Below are 6488 nucleotides of genomic sequence, written 5' to 3'. Positions count from 1 at the left end.
CAATATATTGAAATTTTTATTACACCCATGTATGTAAAAATCTGGAAATAATATTGCATTGAATAAATAATAAATTGAAACTTTATTATTTAGCCATTAAATATAATTATTTAGTGAATGCATCAACACGTCATAATTTTTTACTCTGATCAACTAAATTATTTATTTGATATAATTGAAACAATTTCATTGAAATAAACCAAAATAAATTGAAATAAAAATTTTTTCATTCAAAAACCTCATTTCCGTCTCTTGTTTTCGTAATTGGACGATAAAATAATGAAAAAACGTGGAAATTTTTCATATATTTTCCAATACATTAATTTCCCCATGGAGACGTGCGACTCTCCGATCCGAAGATGAGACACAGTTGATATCGAAACGATTCCCGGTCGAGATGTGGACCTACGGTGGCCCCAGCGCGACGGGGCGCACAGGCGTGCAGACGCCCGTTTGATCACTCTCGATGTCCGAGAAGACGCACGAAACGATCTGGGGAATTAGGCAGCATGATCTGGGCATTCCTCGTCTCCCGGAATGAGCAATGCCGCTACAACTCCATTTTTCCTCCAACAGGGGTGACAACGATAAGAACAATTGCGTGAATAATTTCACACTCATCAGGACTCGTTTGTGTTCCAATCAATAAAGGGACTGATCTCTGTTTGGAGTCGATTCATCATATTCAGACGATTGAATGATTGATTCGGGGATATTTGAATTTATTTACTCTTGTGTGGGGAGAAAAACTTGTATTCAATATTATAAAAGATGATTTTATGTTTAATTTTGATTTAAGTAAATGCGCTGCTGAAAAAAAATGAAATTTCATGCCGTTGGAGTAAAGAAAATTCTCATAATTTTTTTTATCATTTTTTTAATCTCATTTAATCAATTTATTCGTAGTTTAGACCAACGCATTCTTGTACAATGGAGAATCGAGACAATTAGCGTTCTCATAAGTAGCAATTAATATTAATATTGCAATTCACATAATTCCATTTGAGAGTTTATATAGCAATCAATTCAGCGAGTGAAGATCACTACATTTTTTTCTTATATTAGTTCATAACGTCTTTACCTTGCCTTTTCCAAATTTTATTCAAGAAGAAAAAGCGAACGAGAATATTTTATTTACGATTTGCGTTGAGCATTTCTCGTATGGCGTTGATTATTAAATGGGACTATCCCAATTTCCCCGTTAAGATTTTCCATTCTTCACTGAATGTCAAACAGACTGCTAATGTCTTTTTTTAATCAATGATGAGAAAAAATGGACCCACACTGAGAGAAAAAATTACTTCTGCCGAGAAAATATAAGTTCTTTAAATTAAATTAAATATAATTTTTATAAAAAATATGGGTTCGACAGAATGATTGATTCAGAAATATTGAAATTTATTTGTTCTTGTGTGACGAAAGAACACATATTCAATATTAGAATAGATGATTTTCCATTTAATTTTAATTCAATCAGATGTATTGTTGGGAAAAAATGAAATTTCGTGCCCTTGGAGTAAAGAAAATTTTCATCATTCTTTTTTTAATGAAATAGTTGGAAAAAATAAACCCGCACTGAGAGAAAAAACGAGGCTGACGAAAAATTATGTGTTCCCCTGAAGAGATCTTCTGTCGCGTTGAATCAATTCACTGGTGGACAAAGAAAGTTTCCACCGAAACAAGATGATTTTCGTGGTAGTAATTGTTCTCGTGAAACATTTATGTCTTTCGGGTAAATTACACACTTATAATTTCCACGGAACAAATGATAATTTCAAGAGGAAACTACAATTTTCTTGCCGAAAACTGTTATTGGCAAAACCAAATAATTTCGAGGAGACAATTTTTTTTGGGAAAAAAATATTCTTTCCTCGCTAACGTATTCGTTCTACGGTATAAACCTATGAAGTTCTCTCAGATCAAGTGGTCATCATACAGTAGATTATATTCTTTCCCGCCAACACTTGGAATTCTTCTAGGGATATTTCTGACGATCTCAAAAAGAATTCAATTTTTGTGAAAGATGAATTGTAATTGATGAATTACTTAAGAAAAATCAATGTTTTCAAGTTCACACAATTCGTTTAATTGATTAACAATTATAAAATTACAATCGATAATTTAATCCTATAAATAACCTAGCAAACTAATCGTACGGAGGTAATGTATTTCGGCATCAATGAGTCCATCATCTTTCAATAAATGTTTAACAAAGAGTTGGAGGAGAATTTAGTGAGAGGTAGCTGTAGATTTAAGTCTCATTGGACTCCTATGAGCGACATACAGGTATGGCATGGTGTTTATATGCCACTGGCGTCCAGCTGTTCGAATATGCATACAATGAGACGCAAGCCATCCGTCCGCGTCGCTAAAACCACGACAGGGCTTTTCGGTATATGGTACTCCGTCCTCCTTCCACTTCTCCCTCTCTTCCTCTTGTTGGCATTCCTTGCGTCTCACCGTGAAGACCCCGGTTGACGGCTTCCTGCGCGTTATGTACACTATTTGAGATGGATTGGACGGCAATGATAAGCGCTTAGCGATAAATTTACCATTGTGACTGACACCCAAAACGCCGGGTTTTTACGGTGAATTTACATAATGAATTATAACGTTTTTCGAACTTCTGTACGGGGAGACGTTGAGGTAAATATTACGAGGGGAATGTTAGAGCGAAATGTTTACTTCGGGATAAAATTTCGTGACAGAAAAGTTGAGGAAATCTCACCGTTTCAGGATTTGAAAATATTTCAGGGAAATTTCACGAGTCGGCAAGTTGAAGAAATGAATTCTGCGGAGAAAGAATTATCTTCAGATAAACAGCAAAATTTTTTTTTCGGACGTTTTGAATTTTTTTTTTAATTACAAGAGCGGCGTAAGAGGCAAAAATTTTCGGAAAATCACGGGAAGTTTCACTGTTTCAGTCGAAAGTAGCATTTTTCCGATTTGTTATACTCGTGGGGTTGGAACCAACTTCTCACGAGGAAAAACCCCATAACTTTTCACTTTTAAGAGTTTGGGGAAGGGCTAACACCAATCTCCGGATGAGGAAAAGTGAAGAGCAGTACGGAAAAATTTATTCTGTGGGAGAAAGAATTATCTCGAGACATAAGCAAAATTTCCCACACGAGTTTTAAAATTTTTTCTTAATTCCCGAACAATGATACTTTAATTTTTAATCAGAATTATTATTTTTGAATGGTAAAGAATAAGTACTAGCTCGTGATGTCTCTGGTCGGAATTTTTGAGGCGCAGCAACAAAAATCGCGATTTGATCTTTGTTTTTTTGAACAATTATGTGAATTGAAAAATTGCCAGCACTTAGATTGAAATTATATATCAATTATAGAAGTGAAAGGAAAAATTTACCTCAGAATCACGTTTTGTCACGTAATTTTTATCAGTAAAATTGACCGCAAGAGCGGGCAAAAAATTTGAAGCAAGAAAATCGTTTTTTCTTCACAATTTTAAAGATAAATATAATTATGTAATTCCTTTCTCGGAAAAATCTTCCTTTTTTAAATTTTTTTAAGCGCACTAAAAAAGGTACTACATGCTACTGAATGAAGCAAAAACAAAAATTGAAAAAAAAAATTTCTTTTAATATAAAATCATCGAAATAACCACATTTTATAATGATTAAACCCGAGAGTCACTGAGTGACCATGGTTTAGTGTAAAAACTAGACATATGATGTTAATTTTTTTATATACCTGTTTTTTTTTATGTAAATAACTGTAAATAATGTAAATATCCTGTTGCAGTTGTGAATAAAAACATTGTTAATAGGAAAAAAAATTACTCAACCGAATCGAAAAATTTTAAGCAAACTTTTTCCTATTTTCCTTCACTTTTCATGAAATATTTTGGGATTGATCGGAAATTTTGATAATTCTTTAAAAAGAATCCCTCCCCGTACACTGATCTACTTATTTTCTATTCCTTTTTTTCATCGCTTGATTCGTGTGCTCAGGTCTACGAAGTGATTTCAACTTTTTGAGAATTTGTCCGTGCTTTCCTCGTACCTCCAGTCTCTGTTGCGGTAGTTCTTTAGAGATTATCGGGGTCCCAATTCGCGCAGTGCGGGAAGCCCGGCGGACAGGGCAACGATGTGACGCTGTCTGGGATAGCCATTACCGCGATGAGCGATATCAATGTGATGAGGATGATTTTCAGGAGTTCCTGGAAAAGTAGGCGGATGACAAATTTGTGAGATTAAAGGGGGTTAAAAAAATTCAAGTGGTTTCAGGGGATAATGTGGGAAGATCTTTTTTTATAGCTGACGAAACTTGGGAAATGTTTTTTGACATTTTTGGCTACAATTACTTATTATCGAGAAAATTCAATATGTCGAAGTATAAAGAATCAAAACAATATTTTTATCAACTTTGAAGAATTTTTTGGCGATTCTTTTTCAGTTGAGAAAATTAATGCTGATATTTTCTTGATTTTTTATGTTTGATGAGATGTTAAAAAAACAAAATTCTATTTTTTGCACAATTTTTGTATTTTTGTAAATTTATTTAAAGGAAGCTAGTAGTTTTCGTGAAAAAATTTTCAAGAATATTTTTTACAGCTGCGAAAATTGTTTATGAAAGTCTCTTCCGACATTTTTTTGGCGAAAAAAAATATTCAGGTGAATTTCAGAGTCTTTTCTAGAGTTGACGATATTCGCTTTGATAAATTTTTTTTGACATTTCCTGTTAAAATCATCCATCATTGAGAGAATTCAACATTTCGAAATATAAAAAATCAAATTTATATTTTCATCAAATTTATCATTTTTGATGATTCTTTTTTCATCTCTGGACCACGCAAATTTACGAAATGTTTAGAGGATTTGTTTTCAAAGGAGAAAATTCCCAGCAAAAAATGAATTCTGATTTTCTTTTGATATTGGATGTTAAAAAAAAATTATATTTTTTTGTACATTCTACTGATTTTTTATTTATCTAAAGGAAGTTAGTGGTTTCACGAATAATTACTCAAGAATGTTTTTTAGAGCTGAGGCAATTATGTATGAAAGTCTCTTTCGATATTTTTTTTGGTAAAAAAAATTTAAGTGAATTCAAAATGCTTTTCCAGACTTCCCAAAATTCCCTTCAGTCAATGTTTTCTGACATTTTTTGTTAAAATCAGAGAGAGAATTCATTTGAGAGAATTCAACATTTCGAAATACAAAAAATCAAAATTTTATTTTCATCAAATTCATAATTTTTTATGATTCTTTTTTCATCTTTGGACCACGCAAATTTACAAAATATTTGAAGAATTTGTTTTCAACTGAGAATCATCATCATCATCATTCCCACCAAAAAAGAATTCTAATATTCTTTTGATATTGGATGTTAAAAAACAAAAGGTATCTAAAAAAGCTTGTGATTTGAAGAAAAATTTGTCAAAGAAGCAGAATAATATTTTATACATTTGAGAACTTCTCCTGCAAAAAATTAATTCAGATATTCTTTCAATGCTGGATGTTTCCCAAGATGTTAAAAATCGAAATTGTATTTTTCGTTAATTCCAGTGATTCTTCATTAATCTAAAAAATCTACTGATGTTCAGACAAATTACCCAAGAATATATTTGCTGAGAAAATTATTTATGAAGCTCTTGTGACATTGATTTCTCAAACCCCTCATCATCGAGACAATTCAATAAAACTCAACAATATACCAAAATGTTTCCCTTTCTCCCACTTCACTACTAAATTATCAAGCAGAATTATTTTAAAAATAAAAAAAAATCTGTAACACTCACTTGGAACATTTTGAAATGTATAAAATTCAATAAATTCTCTCGGTCTCGATGAAACTAACAACCCAGCACGTTTCAACGCTCGTCGAACTGACACCACTTGCGAAAAGGAAGGCTGTCGATCAGTCCAAAGTGGAGATCACTGAATGAGCCGTTGGCGGTTGTGCAGGTGACTTAAACCCATCATCCCACCCCACCACCAAATCACTATGAATGCAAAGTTTAATGACGCAATGAATGTGCGAATATTCGTTACGCTAGTGGTGATGTTTGCCTCGACACGTGTGAAACTCAAACACTCCCACATTGCGAGTAATTTCGTTGATATAGATGATTCGCTAGCCAAATCCCTAGATCTCGTAATTCTTACTCAAATATGTGGCTTTTCTAATAGTACTATAGGTCGAACACGTGCGCCGCTCGGTCATCTGATTCACTGAGAAGCTTTTTTTATTCAAATTTCAAAACTACACTGTTAGAAATTTTTTGAAATTGCAGTCACAGGTTCATCTTAATTCTCAATGATTTTTTTTTACTTTGGCATTCTAACCTGTTGGTTTATTCTGCTTAAAAATAATTTACAGTATATTCTGTTGGAAAAAAAAATTTTACATCGTAATCAGGTTAATACAGTACCATATCAGTAGCGAAGTGGTAAAACGGGACAAGTCAATTTTGACTATTGGCCAGTTTTCAATGAATATCTGGGGATCTAAGGGAGATAGCAAAAT

At 32.9% G+C, this 6488-nt stretch overlaps 1 long non-coding RNA gene across 1 annotated transcript; it reads right to left on the bottom strand.

Annotated features, from left to right (window-relative positions):
* Positions 1-2062: 2062 nt before the first annotated feature.
* On the bottom strand, positions 2063-5886 carry LOC107035608. The gene is made up of 3 exons (XR_001460752.2): positions 5761-5886; positions 4026-4182; positions 2063-2485 (listed from the first exon to the last, which is right to left on the bottom strand). It is a non-coding gene; the product is annotated as an uncharacterized LOC107035608 (long non-coding RNA).
* Positions 5887-6488: the final 602 nt, after the last annotated feature.

The sequence above is a fragment of the Diachasma alloeum genome, unplaced genomic scaffold, assembly GCF_001412515.2.
Source record: "Diachasma alloeum isolate Michigan unplaced genomic scaffold, Dall2.0 Dall_scaffold_00199, whole genome shotgun sequence".
Classification (NCBI taxonomy): domain Eukaryota; kingdom Metazoa; phylum Arthropoda; class Insecta; order Hymenoptera; family Braconidae; genus Diachasma; species Diachasma alloeum.
Note: the sequence above shows the minus strand (reverse complement) of the source record. Positions and strands in the feature narration are given on the sequence as shown.